Source organism: Papilio xuthus, unplaced genomic scaffold (genome assembly GCF_000836235.2).
Source record: "Papilio xuthus unplaced genomic scaffold, Pxut_1.1 DF824655.1, whole genome shotgun sequence".
Classification (NCBI taxonomy): domain Eukaryota; kingdom Metazoa; phylum Arthropoda; class Insecta; order Lepidoptera; family Papilionidae; genus Papilio; species Papilio xuthus.
The window spans coordinates 773,175-784,707 of NW_013533994.1; positions in this window are offsets into that span (position 1 = coordinate 773,175).

Consider the following 11,533-nt stretch of genomic DNA (forward strand, 5'->3'; position numbering starts at 1 on the left):
AATGAGGCAAGGAACAGAGATGGATTCCTGGCCGACTAAGATGGATAAATGTTTCAACACTTATTAGTGTTAGTTCAACTCAACGGCTGTTTGTGTTTTAACTAAGATTTACGATCGCCTAATTACGTAGTATTAATTATTGAAGTCGAAATTCCAGTTGAATCTCTCATTTTCGAAATATTAATGTATATGATAGATAAAGAATTTAATATTTTAATAACTATAACATATTTCGATAAGAATTACTTAACTCTATATTAATTATTAAGTGACTAATTAATTAATCTACCAAAATAATACTATAAACTATATACTAAAACTTAACCAAACAAAAAATAAAACTAAATAATATAATCTCTCATTTGTTTCTTTAAAAAAACTCAATTTATATGAACTACAAAAAATTTAAAAATATTATAACTTTGAAGTTAAAACTTAAATGTAACAATTAATTAATTCTTAAAAAATATCGCCAAGTTGAAAGTTGAATACAAATTCTTACTTCTTTTTATGTAACTTCAGCCCACTTTTAAAGTCAGTACTTCAAATACCTGTTCCATTTACTTCTAAAGACTTACGAAATAAAAGTATACGCATGGCATACAAACATTTAGGTTCATTTAACTGTACTTCTTTGAAAGGGGCTTGACCGACTATAATAAAAAATAGCGGGAAAGCCGGTGTTTACAGTTGCATTTTTATTGTATGGAATTCGCGGTTGCGCTCTCAAAATTACCTATGTGACGATATTCGAAATTGTGTCAACACGGTATACGGCGGAGCGCGCGGCGGCCGGCGGCAGTCGGCACCGGCCGCTCGAGCGCCCTCCGGTCCCTAAATACAGCCTCCCGCCTCTCGGGTATGGATTATTCGCAGCTGGAGACGAGCGAAGGCAGTACAACCCACGCGCTCCCCGCGTTTGCCCGCCCGCCGGCCTGTAGTTGCTCGTAGCTACACCGGCCGTGTAGCAGTCTAGTAGCTGCTTCGGCCGCGTAGCGACCGTAGCTCTGAGAGCAAGCAAATGTAACCTCTTGTTCGAAACGCGCCGGGTTCGCATTTAATGACGCTACTTAAAAACATGCCATTAATACATTCCTTTTCGTATTTGAACAATGATTCTAATGTCAAGTTGTTTTATTATCTAAAGCACCTGTGGAATTATTAGAAGTTTTATTTCTTGTTTTGTGTGTAAGAATTCTATAAATACTGGCGATTGTTGTGAAAGTATTTGTTTACTTTTTGACAAAAATACAAGACCTGGTAAGTTTGTAGTAGGTCTAATAAATCAAAGATAGTTTAGCCCTTTTTACATAAACATTTATTTTGTTGCCTATTATCTTTACTCCGATAAATTCATCAATTTCTTGATAAGATTTAAAGGAGTAAAGATTTTTATTAGTTTTTTTTTAAGAAAAACATCATTAAATTGTATATAGTATTTTTAATCTAAATTATAGTTTTTGTTTTTTTATTCTAGTTTCAAAGAGAATTCGTTTACGATTCACGAGGCCATGAAATTCGATAATTGAGCGGGGCATTGTCCGGAACCTGCCACAATTTACTGATACATAGACGTTTTGTAATCAAACATTTGTTTCACGCAGTACGGAGCAAGTAATGTATACTTTCGACAGCTTTATGAACAATTACTCCAAATGTGACTTGTTCTATTTAATTATCTTTGTTTAACATACACATGTCAGGATACAAGTAAAGTTAATCCTTTGGGATGTCGATAACCACATTCATAATTGGATGCGTGTTGTTTGATTTATTGTCTAAATACTTGAATTTCGAAAAAGGTTTATCATTTACATATTATCTTATATCTAAAAATCTCGTGTCACAATTTTCGTTCCCATACTCCGCCAAAACGGCTTGACCGATTCTCATGAAATTTTGTGAGCATTTTGAGTAGGTCTGAGAATCGGCCAACATCTGTTTTTAATCTCGCGCGGACAGAGTCGCGGGCGACAGCTAGTGTATTATATATTTTTACATATTAAATCCAATTTATTCTATAACAAGATTGTTGTTCCTGTATGACAATATTACTCAACAATTTCATAACTATGTTGGCATTAATAAATGCATTGTTCTTGTCTTTTTGCAATAATGTTGCAATGCAATACTTTGCAATACATCTGTATAAGTACCGAAATCAGTCACTTATACGATAAAATATTCTAGTAACAATAGTCTTAAATATATGATATTAAATAAAATATTAAAAACAAACAAACATTTAAAATATATTTAAAATATAAATCCAATTTATATTTATATTAATCATGTTGTGGTTACGATCAATTTCATTGTTACAATTGAACTTCAACGTAAATCCTGAATAAATCCTTAAAACTTAACTCCAAGGTTTTTCCTCGTAAACACTTACATATTTTATTCCACATTGACATAAAAAAACACCTGCCGCCGTCGGCGAAATTAAAGCGTTTTGTAGAAATAACGCCTGATATTTCTTAGTAAGGGCTACCGACCTAAAATGTTATTATATTAGTCTTACATGCGAGCACGTGGAATCTATAAAGACCCCTACACACCTCAACACTTTCACTCCTTAACTAAATGTAATTACGTGATACTTTTTCACGTTGGACGTGAGAAGGCTTGAACTTGGAGACGTTTTTTTTATTAATTCCGCTTAATGAAAGAACAACAATAAATTATTCTGTTCGCAATTAGATTTAGAAGTCGCTGCATTTACATTTTCTATCTCCATTTCCCTCGCGTCTCCTCTCCAAGATAATTAAAAGTACATCAAACCTTCCAACGACTACATTAGTAGGAGATTTATCTTTCAAGAGGTTTTTTATTTAAATCGAAGATCTTTGAACCTACGGCATTTAAATATATCTTATTGAATGGAGAACCTTCCATTTTCAATTAACAGTTGCACAATTTGATCAATTCTCTTTTCGATTCTGATTTCGTTTAAGAAAAATGTTTGATAACTTTTATTTGACAAAGATTTGTTTTTTTTTAATAATAATTAAATTTCATTGCGATTTGGGTTACATGGATAACATTAGTAAGATATGTTAAAAAATTGTAGACCTTAACCACTTCTAGAGCATCAAAATTCGGGTTAATTTTAAATTAGAGCCGACGTTTAATTATTTAACTATTTTATCGTTGATTTATAGCATTAATATCATCACAAAATTAAGTAAATCCTATTTAACACGACGTTAGTCATAAATTAATTTAAATTAATATAAAAGCAAATTTTAAAAGAGTAAGGGACGGAAAAGTAATTGTATGAGGTTCGCAAGGAAAATGTAATATCGCAGACGTGCCTCGCTTCTCACCAGGTGTCTTACAAAAGGCCTTTTACACATAGCTTACTGGAATACTTTGCGCGTATCCCTTACGACCCTACCTTCATAGATTACGCTAAGGTAATAGCCATCGGTAGCAAAATGTTTTAGTAACATTACCGTTGTTGTGTTACAATTAATTTTAATTTAATTTAAGTGTGTGATTAATTATTGATTAATATAAATGTAGGTAAATTTGCATAGAAATACGAGAACACAACTACGTTCTAATTGCTTCATTACGCGCCGATACGAAATGCAAGCGAACTAAACAATGTGCTATACATTGTTGAATATTAAAACTGTTTTACTACAAATTGGTATTCCATCACAAAGCTATATGTTTATATCTCATGTTTCTTACACCCGAAAGTTTAACAAGATCAACAATTATGTTTAAAGAAAAAAGGTTGGTTAACTAAATAACGACAAAACCGATTAAAAAAAATCCTAACGAAGAGAAATCTCTTATACCAACAACATTAAAATTAAAACTTTCTGATAGACATGAATATAGAAAAAGAAAAACATCGATTACTTTATACTCTCACAAACTTTCTCAAATAGACGATATACGTTGAATCTTACTATACTATATTATAAATGCGAATGTTTAGATGGATGAACGGATCTCGATGAAATTCGGTATACTCGTATATATAGAACATAGTCTAGAAGAACACACAGGCTAATATTATTAATTTTTTATTATGTTTTTTTAACCCCGCACGGATGGAGTCGCGGGCGATCGCTAGTAAGTAATAAAACTAAAAAAAGTTAATAACATCATAATGTTCACGTTACAACGTAAAGTTTATGCGTTTCCATGTGACAGACAGCGTAACCATCTCCAATAGTTTATCTCGAACTTTAAGAGGACTTTACGATGCATAAATCATCAGTACGCCACTTGGGTTATGATCTATAGCTTCCAATTTTAGACGGGGACCACTTAATCATTCCGCTCCCGAGACTTTCCTGTTTTTATGGCTAATTAATTACGAGATCAACATAAAAAATAATAATTTCATGTTAATATATTCTAGAGAGAAATTGCACCGCTTTTAATTTACAATAGGAAATCGATGGATGCGATAAGCGATTACCTTGACTAAAGTTCAACAGTGGATTGTCAATATATGATGATGGATTATACAGGATCAAAGTACAAAAATAAACTTAACAAAAAAGTTGGCACTCGAGAGATCAACTCAAAGTTTAATTGATAAATTATCTTAGTAATATTATAAAGATGAACGTTTGGATGTATGGATGCAAGAAGATATCTCCTGTATATGTAGAACATAATCTGGAAGAACACATAGGCTACAAATTAACTTTTTTTTAAATTATGTGCGAACAGAATCACTGGCGGCAGATTTTTTTTTAATATTTTATAATTATTACTGACCACATTGGACATTTATAAACTCCACAACTACATGGTTCAATAAAAAATACAAATCTGATGAAAATAATTTTCAATATTGCATGTAATGTTACATAAATGTTAAAGTGGTGGACGCTAGGCACCGTGAAACTATCGTTGTAATGAATACCGTCATCGCACAGATAGCCTTTCATTGTTTAGGCAGCTCTGAACATCGTTCCATTAACAAAATAATGGAAGTATCTACGGGAGAGAAAATAAAACGTAGGAAAGAGATTTCTTAGTACGAAAGCGGTCATTTGTAAGCGGTCGAGAAAAATGTTCAGCCATCCAGAAAAAATAATCGGAAACCGTAAGCGCCTACCTTTAGAACTATGCATTCATTTGCTCACCTGTCAGTATGTAGATTAATAATGCAGAAGCCAATTACTGTTTATCTTACTAATGTCATGAATGCGAAGGATTGAAAATATGAATGTGTGGATGTTTATTATCACGTAACTCCATATCGGCTGAATGGGTCTGGATAAAATTTGAAACAATGTTAGAATAGAACTGGAATATCGACTACTATTGTCGAAGCGAACAAAGTCGAGAACGAAAGCCAGTTTCTATAATATAATAAAATATTATAAAAAATGCCTTAGTCGTAAATTAAGCTAATGATGTCTGCAGTTTTAATAGCAGTGATAATATTTAAGTGTATAGCAATATACATTAGTATTTTAATATTATATATAATTTAGTACATATGTCATCGTTGGTTTTAAAAATCGTGATCACTATCCATTGAATTTAAGTACTCGTTCGCGAGTTTATAAACTGACAATATTATTTTCCAGGGACTTACACACATCAAAGCTGAAAACAAATCCCATAACATATATCGGAGTATTTCAGCGGCGGATTGTAAGATAAATGAAATTAGTAGGTTTCATAAGCCTCTTATCTCTTAGAAAAAAGCCCTCTTAATTGGTATTTAGACGTTATCAGTATTCCCAATTATATTAAGAAAGTAAGCGTAATTTATTATGTTTTTTTATTTTATTACGGCCAAGAAAGAAGCGCGGCACTCAACACCTACTCGTATTTAGTGGACTTAGGGGTACGTTTATAGGGCGGAGATCATATCCCAGATTGCACGGTACAATGAGTTTTTGAATGCCCACAATATATCTTCAGCTTGTAAACTGAACCGATGATATTTATCTTTAAATTGCAGTTTTAGTTTTTCTAACAGACTTAATTAATTTTTGTTATTATACAATTTTTAATTAATACTGGATTTATTATCTGCTATAAATTGAAGCCAGTTTTTTTATTAATTATTTATCCCTACATCTAAAGTTCTATTAGTTCCAATGTGGTAGTAACTGTTTCGTATTTACTATAACTGACTAACCGTCAATTTACCAATGTATTATACCTTTTTTTAAGAAAACCTTATTGATATTTTTTTAATTCTAAATTATTCGACATTTCTACTACATTTCTTTGAATAAAGTAAAAGCTGCAATTTCTATGACATCATTTTTCGCCAGTTGAATTTTTTTCATAATCAATCCAGGGCCGGAATCGGCTTGACCTAAGCCATTCATCAGGCCGTAGGCGTTACGACCATCGTTTATTTTTGAAGGGACGTCAATCGTTCCATTTCCGTCTTTATTAGCGAGTCCGTCCTAAAATTCATGTTTTATAAAGACCAATGATAAATGACTACCATAAAACGTTACTAAAATTTAAATTACGAAAGGAATACCTGTAACGTTATTTGGACGGTTTAACGTAAATAAATAAGAAATTTTATTGAATTATATATTTAAAATATTATCTTGGTTTAATCGAATTTGTTGTATTGTCTATGTTCTTCGTAGTTTAACAATATACAGATATATAGGTTTATTATTTATTTTCTTATAATAATTCTATAAAAATAAGGTCGTTGACTTTCTCATAGAAATAAAATATACGTAACATATGTATATTGTTTTATTCGACGTGTTTTAATCGATGACGACACGACAATATGCGATGTAACGAAGTAGCAAATATAATAAAAGTAGTTTTACGAAGAATAAGATGTTCTATATCAGACAAATTATGTTTCAGCAAAATGTTTGTTTATTAGTCTTACTAATATTTTAAATGCGAAAGTTTAGATGGATGGAGTATGTCTGAAGATATCTTCGGAACGACTCAACGGATCTTTCTGAAATTTAGCATAGATGTAGAACATAGTCTGAAAGAACACTTAGGCCACTTATTAATTATGTTTTAATTCCGTGCGGACGAAGGCGCGCGCGACCACTAGTGGTATATATTTTATTTATGTGTTAAAAAACACCAGAAGGAGACATACGCTTTAAATTATTACATTTTTATTACGGAAAATAAATAATATTTGAAAATAAACTCTTCATAAGCATTAACTTTGGTCGCAGCTTTAATATCAAAACGATTACAATTAAATAAGGGGTTAAGTCGGCTCAGCAAACAGTTTCCGCTTTCAAGAACACCGCATGAAAGAATAAAAAACAATTCTTTGTTACTGGAAAAGTTATATTACTCACATACAGTAACTCAGTGTGACGACCATTTACAAAATGAAGATCGTTTTAATAAAATATCGGCCTATATAAAACTTTTACTTGACTTTTCCTTTACTTTACTTAATGTTAAAAACTGGAATGATGTGGAAAAAGGATATTAAATAAACAGAGAAAAAATATAAGTGTTTTTTTATTTGAAATTAAGATTAAAAGAGTTTATAAAGTTCCAATAAATTCAGATCTTGCACGAACCTAAGACGTAACATATAGTAAACGTAAGAAAATACTTCTCAAGTCGTATACTCGTTTGTTTTTCTAATTGCTAAAATTAATCCATTATCGAGATCTGCGTTTAACGCAAAATTTAATCTATCGATTTATGTGACTTTTGAAAATAACTGTATGTTTAATAAACAACTATCGAATTCTAGCGCCTTATAAACTTAGCGTTTGTAATGGAATTAGGTAAACGATACATCAATCAAGGTACACAAGAATAAATCGCGCTATTTTTCATATTTCTCCAAAGAATTTGAAAATCTCACACTGGACGGGCCTGACGTATTGCGGTATACAAGAAGAAACAGGTTTAGCGAGTTATAAAGCTTCAAGATATTTTTCATTGCATAAACTTGTTAATGTCACGTTTCAAGAAGTAACAATACGTATTCTACTCTACTAAGTACAAAATATTCTTAAGACATTGATAAAATTAAAACAAATAATTTAAATAATCTAACCTTATTCATCTTACTAATGCGAATGTTTAGATGGATGAATGGATGTTTGAAGGTATCTCCAGAACGGCTGAACGGATCTCGATAAAATTTGGCATACATATAGAACATAGTCTGGAAGAACACATATGCTAATTATGTTTTTATTCATTCCACGCGGACGGAGTCGCGGGCCACAGCTAGTTAGCATATAAAATTATATAATATAGTAAAGGACGGAAATCGTTTATTTTATTAGCTAAGGAAATAAATAAACCAGTTTTTATAAAACATTAAGGCTTTTTAAAATGCAGCTTTCAGCATTGCTTACCTTCTGTATAAATCAAGTGGAATTTTATTCTTAAATCTTGAAATAGTAGCACAGTTACTCGTCGAGAAAACGATACAACCCTGTTCTCGCCGAACTTACCCCTCGTATAATCTGCTAATAATGAATATGAAAACGAGCCCAAGTCACAAAAGATACACTGCACGCTACCAAGCAAACATAAAACAAAGAAAAAAGCCTTATTCTTGTCAGTTAACTCTGTCGTGAAATCTTTCATCCGAGTCTTTAGCCCCTCCAGCTAATTTTTACCAAGCCGGAAAATGCGGCAACAGTGATGCGCTGAGCTTCGAATGAATAACGATGTAATTGAAGAAAAATAAATAAAACGAACGGTTTCAACTTGACTTCTGTTGAATAACAATTTTTACGCGCATTTCTTCGCGATTTGTATTCAAAGCGAACCAAGTAAACAAAAAAAAGAATCAAGTTGGACTGTATAAATTTTTGCCAAATAAACTTACGCAATTCAACTCGTTTTCTTTTATGTTAATTTGTGAATGTTATTTGTAATCGATCTTAATTCGCTATTATTTCTATGTAAAATCCGGAAGCTCGTTAGAACAAGCAGTTTGAATTAGAACCCTCTTACTCTTGATCATTAGGCGCTTGCTGTCTGACGATATTACATTTCCAGGAGACATAATGAGAATCAAAATCCTGAACAATATCTCAAGATTTTTATTTTCATAATATTATTAGCATTATACATGCAGTTTTATCGAAATAATGGAACATTAAATTAATTATTTAAAGATAAAATAATGTCCTTTGTCCACTTTCTAATTAATGGTCATAATTAACAAAAAAACTTTTTGATTTTATTAATTCATAGAAAAATAGAATCAGAAAAATGTTAACAGTACTTCGAATTACATTAATGGATGGTTCAATATTTTTAAAAATAGTTTCCTTTGTTACTTATTCAATAACGGAAAGGTTATAAAATATAATTGGATATTTTTAGATTTTTTATATCACATATCTCGAATACAAAAGATGTTTTGTTATCAAGTGCATTCAACTTCGCCCGCCTATGTTGAACACACGAAACCCAATATTTCTCTCATCCCTAAGGAGTATAAACAGAAGTTCATTAATTTAATCAGGGTTCGTTTTAAACACAAATATTAACTCAATTCTATAATGATTTTTTCCATTTGACTGGTTAATAACATTACTACAAGTAAGTAAAAATTATTTTAAAATATTACTTTAGTTAAATTCTAATATTACTCAGTATTGTAATTTTTATATTTTCTAAAATAATTAATTTATTTTTAAAAAATAACAAAATCTATTAGAAATTATTAAAAGTAATTATTACTTTTTTAACTAAAAATTTATATTGCAAAAAGTAATTAATTCTATGATCGTAACAAAGAGGGGGAACATATATGGTGTGGTAAATACAAATTACAAAACTCCCTAAATTTAGGGAATGAAGTCATGCTCGCTGTTTTTAATTAACAAGCGAATATATTAGAATATGGGATGAGATATGTATGTTACCAATAAATTCCTAATTCAAAATGTTTTAACAAGAGACGTCTTGTTTTGGCGAATAGCAGTTGTACTAAACAAGAAAGTAATCGACAATAAACTAAAGAATATTTGGAGAAATATTAATTCTAGTTAAGACAACATTATATGCTTATAAAAAAGCTATAAATATGTATTTACAGTTGGCAAGTCAGATATGTCCATATCAAAGATTAAACGTTAGTTTTTAAGACCAAAATCTCTTTATAAAACATATCGTTTTCCCTGTCATTATCTTTGACAAAACAGAGATAGCAATATGTTTTAAAAGAAGATTTTGGTCTTAGAAATCAACTATAATTCAAACAAGGCAACAAAACAGTAAACAACATCAAATTACAGTTTGAATAATTCCAGTCATAAGTTAATGAATCAATTTCTCCGATTTCCAATTAGTTGATTCACAATCCTAATTAGCAAGAACTGACAGCTGTCAACTTGGGCTTATTGTATTGTGACGACAAACGGTTGAATGTATACCCTCGTATATCAATTAACAATGTTATATATTCTTTTAGAAAACATACAGAGTATATATTACATCAAAACTTCGATATATATTCTAATGGATACACATATGATCAAAGGATTAAAATAAATAATGTTAAATATTTAAGCTTAGCAATAACTTTGAAAAATACTTGTCTCCTGGGATGATTCTAGGTATTATCATTTGTATATGATATGATGTCTGAGAACCCTCTAATTAAATACAGCTTTATAATGATATTTAAACAAAGTAATATATTTATACGAAAATATTAAGCCAAGTAAATATAATTTAACCGTTATATTTCGAGTAATATAATATTTATTTTACAGGATTAACTTCTAAAATAACGCGACAAAATGATTCAAGTAGATAACTTGAAGCGGTCGTCACCGTCACCCTCGCGATGTTCAGTGCGGAGCGACAGCCGCGTGTTCCGTCAGCCGCGCGTCATACAAGTGAACCGCGACGCCGCCACCATGATGGACGATGAAGCCAACGCTGTTGAGGGGCCCAGCAGTTCCGAGGACACAGGACCCACACCCAATTGGGATTGTCGGCTGGGTCATCACGGTACACAGTTCCGCTCGCGCACCTTTAGTGACGGTTTCATCAGAAACACTAGTCTCGAACTCCTTCTTGGAGTGGAATGTGAGGCGTGCCTTGCGCTAGCGGCTCAACGACAATGTTTCAATAAGCAAATGTCAGAACACGAATTTGATTTAGTCTGTAACTGTAACGTGCAACAAAACAACTATCTGAATTGCCGTCGGGATGTGGTGAAGCAAAGAGGACACACACTAAATATCTATGATTTAGAGAGAATTAAAAGAGACACAGGACGCAGCCATCTCGCAAGCGGCTCGCACCGAAGTTTGGACAGGAAGCATAGCAAAGCCCGGACCATCGGTGTCTCTAATTACATTTCGAAACAGCTCATAGCTTACGACCAAACCAATACATTAATGCAAAAACTAAAAAGAAAGTTATCTAATTTGAAAAAAATAGGCGGTGAAGCAATAACAAAGAAACATCAAAACGCGGTCCAACTGGCCGAGATAACGTCGGCCTCGTCGAGCTCTCTCAAGAAACTATCCATGTTGTCTCTCGTTGAGAAGTCGCAACGGAAAAGTAACAGTCAAAGCGGAACATTTTCATCTTC